The following is a 23,426-nucleotide window of genomic DNA, read 5'->3' as shown; positions in this document are numbered from 1 at the left end:
CTCTGCACATACCGAGGTGATAGGCGGCGCTGCTCGCTGTGCCACTGAGCCGCCTAGAATTATTTAGTAGCTGAATTCTTCTCGATGTCACTCTGAGGCGGAGGCGTCAATATGTGGGGAGTCAGTCTTCCCTTCTCTCCTGGATTACTCACGAATACCAGCAGCTTTCAAACCGCAAGGTCTGCTTAAAGACCAGCAGTGGGAGTTTCATCCGTAACGCGTATCAGGCAGCATAACCGAAATTTCAGCTCGGCGTTTTGATTCCGGTAGGAGCGATCTGGAGTTGTACAAGCCATGTTTGGCGGAGTTTTTCTCCTCGGATTAAAGTGAGTCTGCGATAAAAAGCAACGAATCCCAAGACGAAACTACTGTTTGTGAGGACGGCATCCGGCCTCCGTAGCAACATCGAGGTCGGGAAATCCGATTGTTAAAAAAACACGTTTTTGGTAAGTCGCAATTTCTTCGTGTTTACGTGTTTCGACACAACAATGCTACAATGTATCGCTGAATGAAAGAACAATACGCCGACTTTCTCTAGTTGCATTCAAAATCCTGTCTCTGTACTGAACCATCCGTGTTATTTGATGTCTTTTAATGGATATCGGTGTTTATTTATTTTCTTGTTGATCTGGTTTAAAATATCTATGTCAATAATGTAAATCTGTTTTCTGTGGGTTTCCAAGAAGAATGTTTTGCGTCTATGAATATGTTACTCTCTTGTAGCGATTATGTTCTTAAACTAAAGAGATATACGTGCACTTGAGCCCTGTTGTGATAACATACTACGGCAGACGATTTTTATAGTTTCTAAAGATTTCTCGAAATATGTTGCCACATCTTAATTTACCTGAAATCTACCTGAAAACGGAGGGTTAGGCTAGTGTATGTTTAATAGCCTGTCTGTCGTGGTACATTTTAACGAAAGAAACGAAACAATCGCACCAGGATCCTTTTGGTTGAAAGCGGAAAACACGCTTCAGTTGAGCACTATATGAAGTTATTTACATCAGGATTTAATTATGTTTTATTTAAACAGCTGAATATAATTTTGATAAATTAAGACGAGAACTTAATTTTGTTACGTTGGTCTGTATATTCATAATTACAGGAAAAAGGATGTTTGAACAAAGGTCTAAATAAATAACCCTGTTCTGTTGTAATAAGCATATCCTGATCGCTTTCTCGTGGAATGAACCACGTTCGGATGAAATTTACAATTTTAGACGTAGTGTCCCCTTTCTTAAGAGAGGTTCTCAGTAGGTACAGTAAATAAATCGCCATCAGAAGTTTTAAACTGGAAACTGAAAGTGATGTTAGTGTATTAGATCACTACCACGTTAATACAATGTCAGTGGGGCATTACAGCGAATCTGCGAGTCCGAGACATTCTTCTACAAAATCATGCAATATTCTACATGCAGCGATTTGTTAATGTACATAAAATGGCATCGTTCTTTTTGTTCGTGATAAAAAAAACTTACATAAAAAATTCAACCCACGTATTTATTAAGCTACATTTCGGAACAGTGCTAAACGGAATCCCCATTCACATGTAACGTATCTGCTGCTTTCCCAAGCAAGTGACGTTAAAAACGTCTGTCATTAATTAACCGCTGGGACTCTTCCATGTTCGTATGTACAATATCGAACATGCTACCGGATTGAATATAACAGACACAGACGTTATTGTGGCCCATATAAATCTATAAAAGTGCCCTAGAAACTCGAAGTTTTCCGTACAGCCCCTCTGCATGACCTCCCATTAATATTAAAGATATTAAGAAGTTTGGGGCCTTTAAACTAGACTCTTGCACTCTTGTTGAAGTTGAAATAGTACTTTATAATATGGTGCATGTTTTAAAGGTTGCTTTAAAGGTATTGGTTTATAGTTTTCTCTCGCCTTTTTTTTTCCAAAGTAGGGTAGCTGCATTTTCCACAATTTAAAAAAAAAATACTGTAAGCACTGTTTGGAATTCAGCTGTGCATTCACGGGTTGCACCACAGAATATTCTTGTGGCGTTCTAGATGTAAGGCTTTTTTTTTCTGTGAACCTTTCCTGACCTCTTCTGCTTTAAACCTCGCTTGGTTACAGCCTGAGCACCCAAGTCCCAGTCTTTGTTGCCTGTGAAATGCGTCAGTGTCCTTGCAGGGTGGCTGGTTTTGAGACAGGTGTAAGAATTGTGTTGGCAACTGCGTCTGTACTGACTGCAGACCTGATCGCCTGGCTCTGGCGTTTCAGTGAGGAGAATTCTGTGACATCTAAAGATGCAGATGCTTCATTAGACGTGATAGTGCTGCTCAGAAGGCATCAGGACCAATTTTGGAGTTTTTTACTACTGCTTTTGGGCATTTGCTATAAATATAGTTTTACAATAGTATGATTCATGTTTTTTTGGGGAATCTTTTTCATAATTTGTACTCCCTTGAAATTGAACCAACTTTGGTCTCTATCTGGATTTGTGCTCTAGTCTGTTGGATGTCATTTTCAGTTTAATTGTGCTTAATGCCACAGCATAGGTCTCCCTTTTGTCGCCTGCTTGTCAGCACCCTCCATTCTCCATTGCCTTGTGGTTGATGCTGGGGTAGGGGGGATTTCTCCTGAATTGCAGTGTTCCATGTCTCCATTTTGATGGAAATGAATTAGACATTTCTAGGAGGGACTGCTTCACATCTTGTGGGGAGAGCGGTTCAGAAAATCTATATTTTTGAAGAAAATCTCTTACATGGAAGTCAAATGAATAGGATTGGGTATTTTTTTTAAAAAGGCATAAGGCAGGTCTCAAATTAAAAAAAAGTCCTTTCCACCCGTTATATATTTCTATGCTAGATTTGGCGCATCAGATTATCCTTATGTAATCGCCATTTGGGAATTGCAAGACAGAAATTACTCTGAGACGGAGCAAATCGGTTAAAGCCCCAGCATCCTAATCTACAGTCTGCAGGCTGTTCTGTCATTTATCAATTGTCCACACACTGCTGTGAGTGAAGCACAGAAATGCAGAATTTATAATGAAGCACCCTGAGGAACGGGCCAATTGGGCTGCACAAGTTAATTGAGGTTCAGGGTGAGGAAGACGAACGGATAATTGTGGTCTGGCACTGTTGAGGCATTATTTTTACATTATATTCCTCCTTTGCTATAGGACCCTGTAAGAGTGTAACCCTATATTACTGATGGAGAAAGCCCGAGCCTTAGTGTGCTTTGGTCTGTCAAGGTGTCGTGTTACAGACACAACGGATATCGTGTGGTAGCAGGGTGGTGTTATTTTCATACTGAACTAGGCAATTACTGCCAGTGGAAAGCTGCAGTGTCACTTTGGTCTTTTGTGCTATGAAATGTAAATATGTGAAATGTATGTGCATTGTTTCCGTCTGACAGCTTTCCTACTATGGTTTCAATTTATTTAGGCCACAATGTAGTCTGCACTTTCTCATTTTTTACCCATGGACCTATTGGTCGGTATAATATTGAGCATAAAACCATTCTCTGTTGCTGCTCATCTATATAATAACATTTGTGAAGGTGACTGTTCCAGTACACTGTCTTCTGTTGACTTCCTATCTATACATTTTTCTTAACTCAGTTGTCGTGAGTTCATGGGATTTAGGCTAAATTCTTTTCACAGTTTCCTCATGGGTGTGTTGAATACTCAAATGTCTGGTGTTATTTTTAAATTTCGAACATGTTACTTTGTGTGTTTTCTGTTCTTCCCCCAATTTGAGAGCGCTAACTGTTGATCAAGTCTTCTCTGCGCTGTGTTCTTGATAAAATCACAGGAACAATGAAGACATGAGTCCCTTACAGCCTACACTGTTAACACAGCTACCACCTTCACACCCATTGCGACAGTACCAGACACGGCATCAAAAAGAGTAATTGTTGCCTGTCACTAGAGGGATCCCCGTCACAGCAGTCTAATGGCACAGTTTAGACCTGAACCAGCTAAGTCTGGACTATAGGCCTCAGCCTATATCGGTTGAGCCATTTGATAAACCTGGACAATTTTTACAATACTATAATTCCAGTAGTTTATTTTCTGTTTTATACAGGTGTTACGACCCCAAGTGTCTAGGGGTAAAGGGGTGTAAGATTTAGGATAGTTTTTGGATGCAGGTGAGTTCTGGTGAGGGACTAGGAAGCGTTACAACTAGTTTTGGTGCAAAAGTGATTATTTTAAGGTGAATAAGTGACTGGTACGTAATAAACACAATAACATAGTGAAAAGGATATAGAGTGGTGGCAAAGAAAAGAAAACAACAAACAGAATGGAGCTGGCTAAGAAAGTGAGGGAAAGCTAACCTGACTATAAAAGAAAACCCAAAACACTCAGTCTTTGGGTTCTTCAAAAGCCCTAGCTAACCTTCACTAACTACCCAAAACCATACAAGACAAAAGGCACTCACCCTTACTAAACTAATGTTACTAATACAAGAATCAACTACGGGTGTAGAATATACCCAACAACCTAAACTAACACTATACACAAAAGTTCACACAAATACACAAGTGAGCTATGAATACAAACGAGAGTAGACAAATAACAAAGTACAAAAGAAAACAGAGGTTGATACAGTATGTTTGTACAAGGTAATGGCTAAATAAAGGATAACACAAACAAACGAAAGTACAAAGAGATGGACACAAATCAAGAAAACAACAAAGCCGAAGCTATACGAAAACACACACGATCGAAGCAAAGCCGACGCAAAAAACCAAAAGCGAAACGAAACTGAGCCAAGTGGGACCAAAGTCAGATGAAAGGCCCCTTCCTTCAGAAACCCTCCAAGTTATATACTAAATAAGCCGAGTTGTGATTGGCCGAGAAGCTGATTGATGATGATGTCACACGGAAACAATGGTGTAATGAGGGACCAATGGGGGAGGGAGAACAATCAAGGTCAGGAAGTGAGGAACATAGCAATAAAACACACATGGACCACACACTGGGACGTAACTACAGGAAAATATCATTTAAAAGTATTGGGGTTCCTTAGCTTCATATTGCATCTTGAGACATTTTTGTTCTATTGTGCTCTTTGATTTGAATTGATACTTCATTTATTTTTCTCGGGTATATAACCTGTGAGGAGATGAAGAGACAAGTACTCATATCTCTGGGAATCATGCAGTGTGCGCTTTCCTGTTCTCTTTGAACAGAACTTTTTGATTGTATACTTGGTAGAAAAACTTCTCTTGAGACCACAACCCTTTTTAATTATCTAAGATGTTGCTTCAGATCAGTCATGCTTCCTCACAAGGCATTTTTTCAAATTTCAGTTTTCTGGCCAGTTTCCTTTTTTCTAGGGCTCAGATAGTTTGGCTTCCTGTTTTAATGTCTGAATATGTGGGTTAGCATTATAAAAATACCCTTTGTGCAAAAAATCTACAATTTGTATGTCTAGTTCCAAGAAACTGCTCAATTTTTAGTGCAAAAGGTGTGATTCTTACAAAGACACATTTTCTCTTTCAGAGAGAGATGTGAATGTAAACAAAGAATTTATTGCGCTGAGAAATCAATCGCTTTATTTACAGGAATATTTAGGTCATTACTTTTGAAGCGTATAAGAAATGTAAACAAAATGGAGGTTATTGTTCCCCTTGCCATGTTTAATGCCCTTAAGAAGATAAAAGGCTTAAAGTATTTACTGAGGTATGTCTGCAGCTAAACGTAATACAGTTTATTTAATGTTATTGAATGATAGGACATATTGAGTATAGGGGGATAAGGGATGAAATATTTTAAACTGTGCTGATTCTTTCTAATTGCCATGTCTACGGAATAGATCCTCACCGAGAAGAGCAAGGAAGACAACTGCTAAACGTGACTCTTTGGGATTAGAGAGGTGAAACGTCACTGGCTGCCGAGATCTTTATCTGCCTTCTTCCCTGTCCGGCACTGACAGTCCTGTACTGGTAGCCTGGCCGTCAGCCTGACTGTCATTTTCCCAGCCAGTGAAGAGCAAGAGTGGAAGGGATACCAGGAGATGCTGGGGGTCTGGGCTCATTGTGGAGTGCTTTCTTATGCTAATACAGCTCTGTCTCCCTCAGTACATTACACCATCTTTTGGTTTCTGAAAGCAGGAGTTTCTCTCCTGTTGTTTTCTGAGCAGTTTGAGTTTACTTAGTAACTAAGTCTCTTAGTATTCATTCAGAGCCTGAGGCTGGACTTATTTTAGTCTATTTTCCGTCTTTCACATTCGATGACGGGGAAGTATTGCCATTCTGGACTGCTTTTTTTGGCAGGGAAGGGGATCGTTACATTAGGCGTTAAGAACAGTGGCTCTGTTTTGGGCGATGGGCTTAGAGAAGTGCAGAATGCGAAATCTGTTAATGAACTGAGAAAACCTGGACCGTGTGTTTCTTGTACACGCGTGGATGATCTCTGTAAAGTCCAGTTAATGATTAGGCCTAAACCTTACATTTTAGAGCCAGGAATGCAAATGATCTACATGATGTAATGCAGAGTCGTGCAGACTTGTAAATGAGCAATTACTCATTTTTGGTCACTGGAAATAAAAATATAGTCTTGCTACATAGTTATCGGTTCTTAAATATTTCAGATGTGTCCCATCGAGATCAACATAATCCCCAGATCAGACGATACGATCCTTCAGTCTGTCTCCTGTGTATCACAGGGAAGAGCACTGACACCGTGATATAGGTGCACAAGATATCGAATTGGCCAAACACTAAGGCAGACTTTTCCAGCTAAATTAAGATATGTTGTTTAATTCAATATGGCTTTGTCGAGATTGCCAATAGAAAAAGACCGGGGTTCTTGCTGAAATAAATACTAGAAATGAACAGTACCCATCCAACTGTTCACATAGCTTTCTATATTTCACAATTGTAGAAAATAAACAGCCTTATGTTCTCCATATGGACAAGGGAAGGTACTTCCCATGTGTTTTGAGGGTCCCCTACAAACCTAAAGCACATGTCTTATTTTTTTCAGTGTTGACATGCCTACCCCAGCGTTTTCTTGTCTGCGTCAGCACAAAGCCTGCTGCGAGGGTGTAGAAATGACTAGGTGTGAAATAACTGCCTCTCGCAAACCACGCGAGAGATTACCGAGGGAGAACAAGCAACGTGGTGCCCTCGAGCACCGCGCTGTGGCTCCTCTGGGGCTGTCTTTAGTATTGATTGCCAGTGGTTTCCCCGCGGGACCTCCTTCACGATGATAAACGATACACTTGGTTGTATGAGCAGTGTTTCAGGTGTGACCTTGCCTGGGCTTTTGGTATTGTCTAGCCTTTGACTCGTACCTTCTTTGTTATGCGTCTAGAGCGTTGTTAGCTGTTTGTGCCTCAGATAAGCAAAGTGGGGGTTGTCCTGCCAAAATTACAGGAAAACCCTTTTTTTCCCCTCTTTCTTTGGCCAGCTAGAGCCTACAGAAGTGTGCTTATTAGTAAGGGGGAAACTATTGTTTGTGAAGACCAAGCCTATTGGTGCTGCTGGAGGGCTGGTGTGTGTGTGTGCAGGTTTCCTCAAAGCAGCAGCGATTGAAGAGCTGGGAGAAGCCTTTCAGGGGGCCAGTGAAGCCGGTAACCTGCTGATTTAGCTCATTAAGAGCCGAGCTGGATTGAAAACCGTCAGGCACCCTCCAGGATTGGACATCCCTGGTGTAGACCAAACACAGCAGTTCAAGCATTTCTGTATACCCGCATGTCATTTTTTTTATATGAAGATGAAATATTTCAAGTCTGCTTTTGCCTTCACATATCAAAGAATGGTTAATTGAGGAGCTTGGAGATCTCTCTAAGGCACACAGTTGGGGGGAAAAAATGAAGGAATACAAGAAAAAAGAACAACTTAAAACTCCTTCCTTCTCTGCTCCCTGGAACAGTCTCCCATGATGTCTTGCAGGGGGTGACCTCACCATATGTTTCCATTTCCTAATCTTTTGTCTGAAGCAGTTAACAGTGTCTGGGCCATGAGAGTTTTCAGCATTTGGGCTCGTCTTTACTCATTAGAGTCCCGACTGTAAAAGGGCAACGTGGGATATTTTCAATCTCATTTAACCAGCCACTGCAGTCCTTTTTTCAATCCACTTTTCTTTCTGTAGACCCTAGTCATATAGTAGAGTTGTTTTAGGTGACTGTGTATTTTTTTTCTCCAGATTCTGTGCAATGACTAGGATTTGTAATGCACTGGTTTTAATATTTAAAGCCTTCTGATTGTTGCTTTCTTGGCTGGGTGGTGACGTGAGCGGGCTGTGATTGCTCACAATGTGGTCGGACCCCCACACTAACCCTGTGTGCTTGCTCAGGGTCTTCCAGGCTAGCAGGATTCCCTCTGGGTAGCCTTTTTGATCAGATTAGCACACAGGCGACGAGAATGATACCTCAAGTATACCTAAGCTTTCACCCATAGAATGCAGCATTTTTAAAATGGGTCATAAATATTTGAGAGACCAAAAATGTAGGTGGCTAATTTCCATAGCAGAATTCTTTTTAAAACAAATCTACATTTTGTATATTTAGAGTGGAACATATTAATTGGATTTTTTTCGGGGGGTTGCACACAGTATCTCTCTGTTCTTTATATGCTATAACAGTAGGTAACATGAGGGCTCTTCAGAACACTTCACTTATATATCTCTGAGGGCACTATGAAAGTAGGATATCCTTGTATCCTGTAAAAAAACAAACTACCATCTGCTAAGCATAGCAGGGGCGTGTCACCAAGCCCATAAACTTTAAACTTAAGTAAGCTGGCCCCCACATGGTTAACTTGTGTAGGTCAGTTATTTCCTGTTAATAGCGTTCCCTTTCTTGATTCATTAAAGGCACACGGTAATGAACTAAAGAAAATCTGCAGGCCGTTACCTTATTACGATGCATCCCAATGCTATTTAATGCTTATATAATGCCCTTTTCTAATTCATGATGGATCATTTTAAGAATGCCAACTGTTAGACAGTCTGCAGCTCCACTGCAATTATTTTGTCATTTCTCGCACTGAAATGCAATACCTGGTGGTAATGTGGCATGGATCAGAATAGAAACAGGAGGGTTCGGAACAATTTAAACTATTTTTGCCATTCAGGGTATGCCAGGGAGAGAGAGAGGCTTGGCCTTCAACTGTGGCCAGCAGTATTCTTTAGGAATATTGAATAACATGGCCTGTTTCCTATAGGCTAAATGAGCCGGAGAGCCCTTTTCTGCTCGTTCAGCAGTGCTGAGTGTGCTGTTTAAGATGCACAGTTTTCAGCCGTGCTCCTAAGCCTTGCTTCACTGTCCTTTCCTGGCCCTGCACTGCGCTGAGAAGTGCAGTTCTACTGTTTACAAATCACTCTATGCTTTTTTCTGGAAGTTGTGTAGAGAAAATGAACTTACCTCAGTTTCAGCGGAGGTGGATGTTTGTAAGAGTTTTAATTGTACAAGGGCTTGGAAATTTCAGTTGACAAACCACTTCACATAACTTAGGCTAATAGGCTTGAAGTTGGTTAAAACACACAGTCTGCTTTTCTTATATAGCACCGTCTTTGCGAATTACTGTATTACCTCAAGTGCAGGTGAAATGTCTATTATTGTATTATTAAAATATAAAACCATATTGTTGGTAGAATGTTATTTTTTTTAGCTGGTCCTGTGAATTTCCATGACGTGCTGTTTATAATATACAATACTTCATATGCGGGTGAGTGCATTGAGTATTGCAGTTATTCTCGTGAGCCTGTGCCTGCACACGGGAATGGAAATGTAATGCTCATTTAGTGAACTGGGGAAATCCTGAAATGAAGATTCTAGTTTCTAAGCAGTGAAGAAAAGAAAATCTGTCGTACATATAAGAACTTTTGGCATACTCAAAGCTGAAACGCCGATTGGAGCTATACCCCACCCTCTAAACTAACACATCTGTGTGGAAATGATTACGGAAATCATTAAACACAGAGCGAATATTACACCTCCTTCGACCCTTAATAGTTTCTTCACGTGGCTACTGTTTTTCTTCGCAAATGTTTTGGTTTCCGCTGGCACGTATAGAAATGTAGACTCTGACTTTGTAAAGCAAGATGGGGGGGGGGGAAACTAGATTGAAAAAGACTAGCCGTGCTGGCAGAAGTGAGGGAATAAAGTGGAAAAAGGATTAGGTTATTAATGAGCATCAACACAGGCTTAGTTCTGAGTCCCCCCTCCCCCCCAACACTGGTATGTTTATGACGGTGGATTGGATTGCAATCGCAGTTCATTTGAGGGGAGGCTCTTACATGTTCACTTGTTGACCCTTAATGAAAAGGAAAAGTAGAACCTTCCCAGACCGTCTCCTCACCATAGATGGGAGCATCCAGTGGGAAAGGGAAAACACAAGAAGTAGGCACCAGAGGCCAGCGTTGCAAGATCCATTGTGTGTAGCTGAGTACCTGCCAGCCTGCCCTTTTATTCTGATGAATTCCTCCTTAGCAGGGGGTGGGCTGGACGGGGTTCAAGACTGAGTCATGCTGCATTGAGGACTGAGATCCCACTGCAGTCCCAGCACGTCCTTCTCTGCCTGTGCCAGGCTCTGCCCACCCCATTGTCTGTGCGAACTGCTCTCGTACCCCTCGGCTATTGCTACTTCTTTCTGCTATCTGACAAAATACAGAAGTCACGTTATGCCCCTGTAAAAATCCAGATTAGATGCCCCCATTGGCAGCTAGCCTTTTTTTCCCCCCTGCCCAGACTTACTTGTTATGAAGTTGGGTAAGAGCCAGTGTGGCTCTGTATTTTATTTTCTGTCTCGGGCAGCATGCATTCCCCGCTCCTGCAGGAGCTGTGTAGTTCAGTGCATGAGAGGGTAACTTTGTAATGCTTAAGGAATGCAAAGGATTATGGGCCATCTGCATAACATGCTTGGTTGTGAAGCGATTGGAGAACGAGCCGATTTCTTATAGTAATGGAAAACTATCGTAATGGAAAATGGGATGACCAGTTTTACCAGCACGTGCTTACAGTAATATTTAATTTCTGAAAAAAATAGTATATAATGTCTGGCAAATATGCATTGTGTTAAGCACAGCGGTTAAACATGCAACACTTAGAGATCAATTTCTAAATACCATATCCTCACAAAGACTTCTGTGTTAATTAAAACAAGCCCCAGGAGCTTCAAAGTGTAGAGAAGTCCATTTCCCGCAGCACGACAGGATGAGTTTCAGTTTTGTGGCAAAATATAACGTTGTGAAATGAAAAGGAAATGCTCTCTCTGTCTTGCCTGTGACATTCCTGTCAGCTGGTATTTTTCCCTTCTGGTGATGGAGAGAGTTCCGGAAAGCAGCCACCTGTTCCTATCAAAGTGGCCTGCTTAGGAAGCACAGCCCATCTGTGGAAAACAATGTGTCTGAATACTTCAGTAATTACCAAGTTCCTGATTCATTTTGTGTGCTATAGTAATGTGGTAAGTATGTACTTGTCCCACAAACTGCAAAGCGATATGTACTACATCCCTGCGTGTTCTGTTTCTGTTTCACTGAAGCTCTCAAAGCACAGTCAAAGCCCTGTATAGTAAGGTGGAGATTTGTTTGTTAAGGGTTAAAATTGCTGGTGCCTCCCACACAGCCTTTCACACATAAAACCAGATTTGCTTCAATATTTCATGCTCCAGCTGAAATATTAATGGTAGTATTGTTAACCGGCATCGTTAAAGCAGATTGCCTTAGCAAAGCGTTAAAAGTCTCACTAAACTTAACTCCTGCTGCTGCAGTGTTGTCGTCCATTCCCCAGTCTCACTTAGGCCATGTGTATGTGCAGTCCCTGTGCTTGGTAGTAATGTTATCTCGCTTGGAATTCACTGGAGTAAGCCTGGTGGCATTACAAGCACATTGTTTACATATTTTATGTCAGCGCTAAGCAACTGAGGTCCGTCTAGGAATCTATCTGGACAGCTTTTCTCTCTGTTATAGGTCAGCTGGCCTTAAGGCATTTTTGGTAATGAAGCACCCAACTTTAGGACACAAGACAAGAGCTGCATCTTAACTTGACTGAAGTGGATGATTTCCCCTTAGGTATGATAATTTAATTGCACTAAATTTGAATTCCCTCACTTGGGAATCTTCTCTTAATGAGTCTTTGTGAAGCGGATTGATGAAACCGCCCTCTGGAACTGCGCTTGCAAGGTTAAGATGACTCTGTCAGATTCGTAGGAGAAGAATCACACATGAAGTTAGTACTTAGGCTATAAAGTTTCCGTGTTTTAAAACACGCATGTTCCTCAAAGAGCTCTACCATCAGAATCGAAATTAAAGTCTACATCTATCCCACTGGCACAGCTTCTGCATGTTCAAGGTCTGTTTTCCTAGTATTACTGTTTTTTTGTTTTGTTACCTCCATTGCTCTGTTTATGGTTCAATAATAATGGAAGATGAAGTGTACAAGAGCAATGCGCAGTCATTTTAGGCACATTTGCAGGTATGCAGGAGTAAATTATAGGATTGGTGAAATTATTCTCTGGCAGACATGCCAGGTTTTCTTTCCGTGATCCAGCGCTGTCATGACCATGTCCAAACCTGCAAGCTGCTTCAAGATTAATGACATCAGAATCCAAAGCAATGCTGAAAATTGAACAGAGGCTTATTTCTCGAATGACTCAACAGAAATGTAAAAGGTTTGGAATCTCAGTGACAAACATTTGAAAAGCAGCCAGGCTACTTGGAGCTCCACTTAGGCTGGTGGTGTGTCTTCGTAGTTGTATGGCAAGGTTAGACATTGTTGTTTTATTATTCATAAGTCTTGAAAATTCCAGGTGAATTGTTTTACTAGTGCAGACTAGTGGTGATGGGTTCTCTCATGAAGAATTTCAGATTAGATCAAAGAATAATGGAAATTATTTCAGACCTGGAAATTTCTGATGTTGGACCTTGACCAGTAGTTTTGAAGCCCCTGGGCGTCTTGAGTGAAAATCGCCTTGGCTTTGAGAAGCCCTTCCTGATGAGTTCATCTCCTCAATACAGTGGAGATTCTGAACCTTCATCTTAGGTACAAAGGAACAACAGAGGTTTATTCCATGCTGAAAAGAAAGGAGACATGATGTTTCTGCTGTGGAGCCTTCTTCAGGTGAATTTTCTTTTCCTCTCTGCGTGGAATAAACATTTACCTGTTCCTTTGCAGCCTACACATGCTGACGCAGCTGCCCACTCAAGCTCCTTACTTTTGGGTGCCTACTTAGACGTTCACAGGATCTTTTCCTTGGCCACTTTTGTGTATGTGGGAGAGAGACAGTGAATTGCCTTGCGTAAATTTCACAGTATCAGGAGATTTTACAGTCAAGTCCTGTGTGGTGTCGCTCAAGTTGATCATTGCACCTTTTTCCCGTTTGTCTCAGAACAGATTTTTAAAAAATAAATGATAAATTAGGGCCCATGTTTCATGCCTCATGCCTCTCAATATGTTGCTCATATTGGCTTACTGCATATCACTTGTTTTTTCTTTGCTCTCCGCACAAGAAAGTACAAGGCCTTGTTCAAAAACATTTGCACAAACCATCCTGTGGACGTGTTTGTAAAACAACTGCATAATTGAATGCAGCATTCACATTGTACAGAATGTAGTAAATAGGGGTTAAATAAGACACAGGCTCTCAGGCAGTCTCATCCTAGAGACCTTTGTGCTCCACTCATTAATGCACATAAATCTAACAAGTATTAAAATGACAATTACCAGGTCTAGTAGTATGTAGCCCACCTTACTTTTTAATATAAGTCTAACTATTAATAGTTATTGGAAAAAAACATGAAAAGATATGCGTCTTGATTCAGTTCTGCTTATTTTTCAGAATATACAGTACTTTGGTTAGTTCAGTGAGATTTGTGTTGTTCTGTCAGTATGATAACTGAGAATGCACAGCTCTATGCCCTGAAAAACGTCTGCCCACGTCTCACAAATTACAGTGCACAGCTGGACACTGTTCACAATTCTGCAGTTGGTACGGGAGACTCTCCATCACACCACAATATTTCTCTTAGAAGCACCTACAAAGCTGCCATGCTGTGTCCTGCCATTTCTTTGACAGTGTCATTTGTATATTCAGATAAGGAAGTCAGAAGCAAATAAGTTAACAAGGTTTGTGTTCAAAAGCCTGGTGGCTAAAAATATCTTGCATCTGACCGGCAGACGGTGTGCTATCTATTGTATTGCTTCTATTTCTGTGCTGAAAATTCTAGATTTTCTTTGTGTGTAGGCAGAGTTTGACCCTCGTTAAGAGACACTGGATTCATGTCAAATTTTAATACTTATTGGGTGGCACTGGTTGTTAACAGTTTTTTATGTGACACTGTTGGTTTTCATGTCCGCTGAATCTTGACACGTTGTAAAAAAAACAAGCGTTTCGTATTTTTTCCTTGCAAGTGTTTGATCTTTGGCAGAAAACCAGTTCTATCAGCGAATTCAGAATACATGTTAATCTAAAAATGTGGTTCATTTTTTCCAGAGAGAGTTAATGTACTTTGGCTGGAAATGTAAACGTGCTTTTGTGGTTCCATGGTATGTCAAAAGGATGTATAGCTGCAGTTCTTATTTTAGCATTTTCACACAGCTGATGAACTAGACAGCAAAAAAGAGGATGTCCTCAAAGTACTCGAGAAATGACTTTCATCCAGTAGGCTTCTGCTAAACTGTGTCTTTGTAAAAGCGTACTGTAGTTTAATTTATGGGGAGTCTTGCAGAGAACTAACCCACAAGAAGAGGAAAAGACATGAAGCACGTTTTCTGTTGAAGTACTGGTCTTTCCTACTCCTCTGTAAATGTTCTTCTATATTTTGTCGTCCCCCCCCCCCCCATGTTTCATAACAACTGGTCCATTGGGTAGTTTTTAAAAGAACTGTCCTGCTTTCAATAGGGCACAGCCAGCTCTTTAGTCTGAGTAGCATGTACTGTAAGTAACCAGACACTCAGTGCTGGGGCTGCTGAGGTATGGGTGATCAGTCAGTGTTCAGGCTCCCCTGAGGATTCTTGAATTACTTAGCTAATGAAACAACAAAGAAACAAGCTAGATGGGACAAATGACCTTTAATGTTTTTGTTTTTAACTGTTCCTATGTTCAGACTGTAAAAAAGTCTTGTTTATTGTATCTAGCAGGGTTAAAGACAAACTTAAGGTACCTTAAACCTGCTCCTTGACTTAAGATTACATGTAGTCATGCTTTTTCATTGTGCCTAAATAGTACTGAAGGTGGGTGTCACGTATATGTAACTATAGGATTTATTTATAATTACCAGGAAATAAAACTCCTCTGAGTTTTCATTTCTGTTCATTTCTTCAAAAAGATCATTTTTAGATACACTATTGCATTCATTTGCTTACTATTAACAGACTTCTCAAAAGTTTTGTAAAGTTTGGTAAAGGCCGGGGGGGAATCTGGCCAGGATGTTGGGGAAACATCCCTATGCTTTTCGAAAAATGACCTGGGATTTTTAATGACCATAGAGAGTCAGGACCTTGGGTTTTGGTTTCATCTAAAGGACAGAGCTTTAATTTTTTTACAGTTTAGTGTCCCTATTACCGTGCTGTGAGCACCCCATACTGGTCGCATTCCTGCTTAGCTGCAGCTGACTGCCAGTTGTGAGTTGAAGGTTATACATCAGCTGGTGGCATTGAAGCATTATATGCTCCGCGACGATTTACAGGAGGTTAATGCGGACCAAAATGGAGACGTTTCCCGCAGGTGACGTCTCTTCGAGCCCTCACGTCGTCAAGGAGCCCAGTGATCTCTGGCCCGATAAACTGAGCTCTCATCCCTGGCCTATCATCATCTGGGAAACCACTGCAACGGGACCCAGTCCCAAATCAGCTGTGTCTAGATCGGCGTCTCATAACCGGTGAGCCTTCAGAAGGAAACGGATCTGTTCTGGTACATGTGAGAAAAATTCAGCTGTTTAGATATAAATATCAGATGTGACCATCTGAACCACTTCATTTTGTTTCCACAATAGTGTTCAGTAAAGTTTTAACAGCAACCTAGATTTGTTTTATTTATAACATTTAGAAAATGGAGCATGCCGCAGATGAGCATAAACACCATGGAACGAAAGCTTGGTACGTACAAAAAAATGTAGGACGATTTCTGGGTTCAAAAATAACTGTTGCAATGTAACAGTTAAAAAAGACTTTTTCAAGCGAGAAACATCTCGATTGCAGGTCACAACAGAACAGCCACCCCTGTCAAGGGATGTCACTGAGTCCCTAAAGCAGGCTTACAAAAAATTCCAACCCTTGGGAGAGTTCTGTGAATTTAACCAGTAACAATTGCTGCATAATTTATGAAAGATCATGGCTGTAATTCTTTTTCCTGCTCTAGTTATTGCTAGTTTTAAACCTAGTTTTATCGACTTTGATTTTTCCTGTGTTTAACATTGAAAACTTGTGCAAAGTGGACTGCTGCCTTAATCTTGTGCACATCCCTCGGTGCAGTTGGGACAGCTGCTCAGATGCTGGTCTGAAATCCATCTGCCTTTTTTTTAATGCCTTGCATTTGACTCGGCATTCCCGTTATATATGGAGAACCACACCAAGGCGTGCTTTCCTGCTGTGTCAGGTGCAGAAACCTCTTCGGCTTCCCAGCCTTTTTCCTAAGGGTTGTTCATATCCAAATTCAGCATCTTGTCTTGGTTACCAAGGCATACTGGGCATAGTGTGAAGTCTGACTACCGTTTCCTTGCTTCAGCTGAGTGCTATTGAGGAGGCTTAAGTGCAACATAAAGAGGGCAGTGTGTGCCACCTGTGCGTTAAAGGGGCTCAACACAAATTAGATCATTTTCTGACATTTGGAAAAGCAATTCAGTCTTAAGTGTCTGGCTATCATGCCGATTCTTTGGCTTAAATAGATGTGAACGGTGTGTTAATGGCACACTTTGTAATGGTAATGAGAGTGCATGGAACAAAGTAAAGCTGGAAATAAAAACTAGTCATTACCCTGATGATCGGTGCTCTGGGAGTGTAGCTGCATAAAAAAAAAACAAATAAGAAAATCTCATGTCCTTCTGACTCTTTCCCTCATACAAACCGGAAATAAATCAAAGTTTTTCCTTTAATCTGTTTTAAGCCCTGCCTCCTCACACACACTCACAATGTCCTTCTGTTTAAGGAACTCTTTGTATTTACTGTATGTAAATCATATAGCGTGTGGAATGGACTGGATTTTATCACAAACTGTCGAAAAATGTTTTAATAACTACATGTTATTACAGCGGTGGCTCTTGACTGATCACTAGGGTTTATCCACCCAAACTACTGAATATCACTCGGACATCAGCAGAGTAATTTGAAGTGATGGCTTGCTTTCCCACATACTTTAAAACAGACATGCTCTAGTAAAGTTCAGAATTGCAGCAAGTAAAAACAAGGGTGTAATACAAGTGGTTTAAAAAGCTTTTTGTGAAATGTGGGGCACTTTACCAGGTGTAATGAAGTTCTCTTTACCTCCCTGGCTAGACTGTGTCATTTTAGTTCGTGCCGGTTTTCCCTCCTGCTTTTTCCTCTTTGAGTACACCAGCTAGCCGTCTTTCTCCGGGAGCTCTGGAGGGTAATGGGAGGGAGGGTCTTTAACCTCTGTCTTCAAGGAAAAGACACTCAGTCATACTTTCATGAGAAAAGTTCAAGGGCCAAGGTGGCTTCGAAACATCTTGTGATGACAGTTGTGCCTTGAGGTATCCACTCATTGGCATGTATTTATTAGAATGATCTAATCTGGACGTGCACTATTTCAGGCACTCCATGCATGTACATTCTCTGCTTCGTTCTGGCGTATGCAGACCCCAAGCCCATCCTTGAAAGAGCTGCTGTTGGATTATTCACAGGCATGATAGCTGTGCTGCCCAGCTGAAGCTTGGCTGGTTGTTTTCAGTGCAGCCTGAAATAGGCATGCCCTTTCGAAGGATCTGTGGCTTTGCTCCTTGCTGTACACAACCTGGAGCATTGTTACTCGGCATGAACCCCGTCATCATCATTATGAAGTCCGAGCAGGGAAGTGCAGCCTTTTCATCTCGGCGGGTGAGCGACCTGTGGTTTAGTTTGGGATCAGTGGGTGCAAAGGGCGTGTTCCCTTCTGAGCTGCTGTGACTCTGCCTGCTGCCGGACTGCAGGCCTCTTCCCTCTTCCCTCTTCCCTCTTCCCTCTTCCCCGGTGTTATCAGCGAGTGTCATTTTCCGGATCACTGCGCTGACCAGTTGAACTGCGGCAGAGGTCGGATTGTTCCAGTCCCTTTCGAGAGAGGCCAGCCTCCAATGGAACATGAGTCAGAACCAGAGGGAATGGGTGTCTTTGCGAACATGAAAACATCTGTGGTGGTTTGATGTGGAAGTGATTCATAATGGTTCAGACAAATGCCTTTGTAGTTTAAAGGCACTAATGGTTTAAGGACCGCTGTTTATGTACCCAACCAGTTGTACCAGCACAGCGATTTAACTCAGGTTTGACTTTATCCCTTTTATTTCCTGACACATGCTGCACAGGCTCCTTTTTCCAATCCAGTATTTTGCTGATCCTTTTAAATAATAGGCCAGAATTGATATGATGTGTCTCTAATAAAGGAATGGAGTTCTGTCATCCTCGGGGCCTTACTTTGAGCTACAAAAAATTAAGCAATAAAAGATGGCTGTTAATAAGATTTTACTTTGTTGTGAGATTCATATATACAGTATTTGCTGTATGTATAATTATACATGAAATGAACATGATGAATTTGATATTTTTACTCCACAACAATTTCCGTCAGTAACAGGTGAATTTTCATCCCAGCCTGATCATAAGCTGCTTAAAAATGCTGACGGTGTATGATTGAATTGTATGGCTCGGTTTTGGATGATAATGATAGACCTTTCATCTTATCGCTGTCTTCTAATCCTTGAGGCCTCAAACAACCAAACTTTCACAAAGCCACAACCTGGCATTTTTGAAGCATTCTTAAGGACAACTAGATATTAATTATCATTGCATAATGGCTCTATTGACTAAAGCCTGACCCTCTTCCCTATAGAGCTCATAAGGTCCTATGAATGTTTGATCAAGTGGCCGAGTGGGTTTGTAAACCACTATGGATGATGTATTGAGATATACTGTACGGTCCCAAAATATTTCTGCACATTCTGAATGTGGGAAGGAAAAATCAGGGCGGAGTGAAGCAAAACCAGTCCAGTTTCATTTAAACAATGTCAAATTATTCTATGTTTGAAGTGTAATAATGCTCAGGTAACTGGTTTGTGTGGAAACGCAGTGCCACTTTAACTCTGTAATGTGATTGAAGAAGGGCTAAACACAAGTGACATGCCTGCTTCACTTTCCTGCTGTTACTTTATCCTTTTCTGCTAAAACTGCTGGCAGTCCTTGCCCCATAGTAGTATTTTTGGCAGGACTCAAAGGTCTGAGCAGAGGAAAATCGAATTTTCTTCGGGGCGTCAGGAGTTTGTGGTGATCCCACACAATGGCCCTCACGGGATCCAGAGAAACGAAATGGCAGTTGTAAGTCTTGTTCACAGCGCGTCTGGTCGACCTTGAAGCGAACGACCCGAGTTTCTGTAGCATTACTGTGGAAGAAATAAGTTGCTTTTTTGGTGGGTGGGGGGGGATGCAGATGCAGATTTTTCTCTTCAGTCTTTTCCTTGGGGTCATCAGACCTTCTTGACAGCACTTGGCCTTTCACAGCAGGCTTGTGAGTGAGGACAGAGACGCTGGCATTAGTTGCCGGTTGCCTCTGCGTAAGTCATCAATATTGCAGTAGTGTTTTCACTGCTCATTAGGCAGTGGCCTCCCTGGCAGTGCTCAAGAGATGGCAGCCTGTCGTTTCCACTGCCACCTCTGCTCTCCAGTCTCACAGGCTCCTCAGCTATGTGGCACCCTCAGCTTGTGGGCTGGGGGGTGAGCCCCAGGTGTGAGTCTCCCCAGCTACCAGGCCCTGCTGCAGCAGTGTTAAATCGGTCGCGTATGGGGGAACGAGTATCTATTGCTGGGAATTGGCAATGTTCAGTTCCACCTGTCCATATGGAAAAGGCCGGCATTGAGATTTGTGATGATTAATAATCTTGACTGTACTCTTTCTCCTTTATACTCCTCTGCTGTATTTCAATTGCCATATGGCTTTTTGGGGGATTTTTAAGAGTGACTAGTTTTAACTCCCAAAGACTTGTTTTTAACAAAATCAGCTCTGGGGTGCTCCCTAAGTAGAGTTTTATGTTCTCCCCGTGTTTGTGTGGGTGTCCTCCAGGTGCTCCCGTTTTCCTCCCACAGTCCAAACACTTATTAGTAGGTTAATTGGCTTCTAGGAAAATGGACAGATTGTTTAAGTCCGTCTGTTTTTTGTGTCTGTGTGTGCCCTGCGATGGACTGACTGCGTGTCCAGTGTGTATCCTGCATTGTGCCTGTTGCTTGCTGGGATTCTGAGCTCAGTCTTCCCCATGATCCTGGATTGGATAAAAGCTGTTAAGAAAATGGATGAATACATTCTCTCTTTGTAGTCTGCTACTGTAAACCAGTGGTTCTGTGGCCAGGATTTTGATAATCTTTTTTTTTCTATCTAGAAAAAACCCCAACATAAAAGCCAGTTATAAAAATGATTATATAATATTACTTAGCTTTCTAGGACAAATGACCCTTTGTAAGTTATGTAAAAGGATATCCACTAATGAAGCAAAACTACCCATTACGTAAGAGTGTTGGGTTTACAGATGAGTAAAGTTGATAAAATAATTGACTATTCTAAATTAAAATTAAATATATAATTTAAAAAAGTAGATTTCCTGAATAATATATCATGAATCATTGCTGTAAATGAATGATCAAGCTCATTCTTAGGCACACAGGGCTGGGAGTTTTATGTCTGCTGTTGGACTCTCGCTATCAAGAAAAAGTTCAGACTGAAGATGGCAAAATTCAGACCTGAGTTATTCTCATAAATGCAGGATACTGGTTAGTCTTTTCTTGAATTAGAATAAAAACAGTCATAACTCCTTCATAAACACCACACAGCACATCAAAACAACATGTATAACAGCCACAGAGTAAAATAAGATTTCACTCAAACATATCAGGACCACTGTTGCTGAACAGTATCCTGTCATCTCTGTCCATCATTTTCACCTGACATTCCTCTAGCTGGAGTTGTGCTCTTAGGTTTTGGTTGAAACTGCCTCATTATGAACTGTTATAAGTAACCCAATGTCTGCAATGTTATCTTTGCAGAAATGGTTGTGAAAGATGATGTGTGTTGCTATATTATGTTGTGTAGTGTTTATTAAGGCGTTTTTGGCCTCGTCCAAAGTTTATTTCAGTGTTACCAAGAGATACCTATTTTTATCTACATTTTCATTTGATACCTATATGCATTTTATGCATCTTGATACCTGTATGCATTTTGAGGTGTGAAATTGGTTTACTGATTTATTACACGTGTCAAGTACATCTCTTCATTTTATGCGCGCTCAATGGAAAGAACATTAAAAATGCAAGTCTTAGGAACAAATGGAAAGGACAAAAATGTCCAAGTCACAAGATGTGGCTATAAATTACAGTATGTAGTTTAGGGAATTTCTAAAGTTTACTTTATAAAGGCAGAGTGAAGCTCAGCAAGTCTTATCTCATGACACTTTGTAATGTTGACTAGTTTTTTTTTTTAACTGAGCAAATACTGCAGCACCTTTCTTCATGGGGGAATTCATAAAAAAATGCATATTCTTCTGAGGAACTTCACTGCGCCTTCATAAGCATGTGATACTGCTAGTGCAAAAGTTATTATGTTTGGGGGATATTTTTTTAGAGTTCTTAAATTCTACAAAATTACTTTCTTTGAATTAGCTGAAGGATGGCTTCTGAAGCTTTTTGTAAGAGCATGTTAAATATACAACAAAATAAAGTTGTTTAATCTTTCGTTTTTGTTGTATAAAAGATTATAAGCATACAACCCGTTCTTAGTATGAACCTCTCTGAACAGAGACATTTATACGCAGATGAAGAACTGCACTTAGGCTTTTAATTGAGATTGAAAGTAATATTCAGATTATTTTAAATGGTGTTTTAAGTCCGTTCCAATCTTTTGTGGTAAGCACGATGTTCAGGTGTTTTCCAAAAAGATGCACTTGGGAGAAATGAAAGATTGCACTCTGATCTTGTCTAGGCCTATACTGACAATAATTATCGTCAATGAATTCAGATAATTTCAGTGGAGAGGGCCACAATGCAAGTTTGGAAATTCCTAGCTACAGGCTTATTTTAGAAGTGCTGAGAGGAAGACTGGAACCTGAGGTTTTTCCACAATGGACATACCCACAATCACACACAAAGCAGGAAAATGGTGAATGTCAAAATCCAAGCAGTTACAAGTTGCTAACACCCCACAGTATGGCATTGTAGTTTTTAGAATAATTTTACAGTAAATGATACATGGCAATTTAATTTTTGCTTCAGAGTTCTTTGTTCAATTCACCTTGCTTCTCCAGAGCATACCCGTGAGAATTGAAGCCTTAAGACAAATGTATGCTTCCACAGACTGTCGTTGAGATTTCACCATTGGAATCGCCCTGTTTGCAATTCAGTTGAGTCCATCACTTAAGCATGACTTCTCTGTACTTGTTTACAAAATGTAATTTCTCCTATTACCCGGTCAGAGTTCAACTCTGAGAGTCTTTGAAAATGTAATTGCACCGCTCTAGCAGGGATTTAGAAGATTACTGACATCAGGGAGGGCTTTCACTGGAGTAACGTTACCAGGTGGATATACATAATTACAATTACAGTGAAGTGCTTTATCCTTCGGTTCACTGCAGTGTTATGTTACTGATCCTGCTGTTCTGTGCTGTATAGTACTACATTTTGTTCTTCGAAACACTTTGTATAATGTAGAGAGTGGCTCCTGGGTCAAATTGTGATTAGTAATGCTGTCTTTGTTTTTCTTTAAATGGTAATAATCCCATCAGCAAGTTTAGGGCAATAATTGCATAACACAATTCTGTAATTATTCACATGATTTTCCATAACTCAGACATAACAGTGAAATATCTCATGAGTTTGCAGGATCATACAGATAACAGGATTTTGACAGTACACCATGCAATTTATTTTTGCACACATGCCTTCATTTTGGAATCTAGTTTGCAAATATATTGTCAGTGGGCTTCCTCATCCTTGCAAGGTGCATTTCTGAAACATTAGAAGGAATTTGAAAGTTTTGGATAGGCCCTGACCACATCTAGCTTTTTGGGGAGTAGAATCTGTTTCATCTTATTTTGTGTCATTATTTCTAACTGAACTGGGAGCAATAAAACTATACTAAATGAAAGGTGGTTGTTATTGATATATTTGCCATAATGATACATTTGGTTTGATATTAAGTAGTCTTAGTATTATGTCAAAGTCTATGGACTTTATTGCAGAGCACTCATGGGAGAAAGTATTAGGTTGTGAAATTCGGTAGTATATTATTTTCTTTAAAAAATAAAGAGAAAGAAGATGGAACTCAACAAAGG

General features: G+C 40.7%; 1 protein-coding gene across 2 annotated transcripts in view; it reads left to right on the top strand.

Moving 5' to 3' along the window:
* cdk17 (cyclin dependent kinase 17) overlaps positions 1 to 23,426 on the top strand; it is an 85,067-nt gene continuing 61,641 nt past the window's right edge. For both annotated transcript variants that reach the window (XM_006633301.3, XM_015352292.2), the window contains exon 1: positions 1 to 446. The gene's annotated coding sequence lies outside the window, so the exon portion shown is untranslated. The remainder of the gene's footprint in view (positions 447 to 23,426) is intronic.

Source organism: Lepisosteus oculatus, chromosome 7, assembly GCF_040954835.1.
Source record: "Lepisosteus oculatus isolate fLepOcu1 chromosome 7, fLepOcu1.hap2, whole genome shotgun sequence".
In the NCBI taxonomy this organism is placed as follows: Eukaryota; Metazoa; Chordata; class Actinopteri; order Semionotiformes; family Lepisosteidae; genus Lepisosteus; species Lepisosteus oculatus.
Note: the sequence above shows the minus strand (reverse complement) of the source record. Positions and strands in the feature narration are given on the sequence as shown.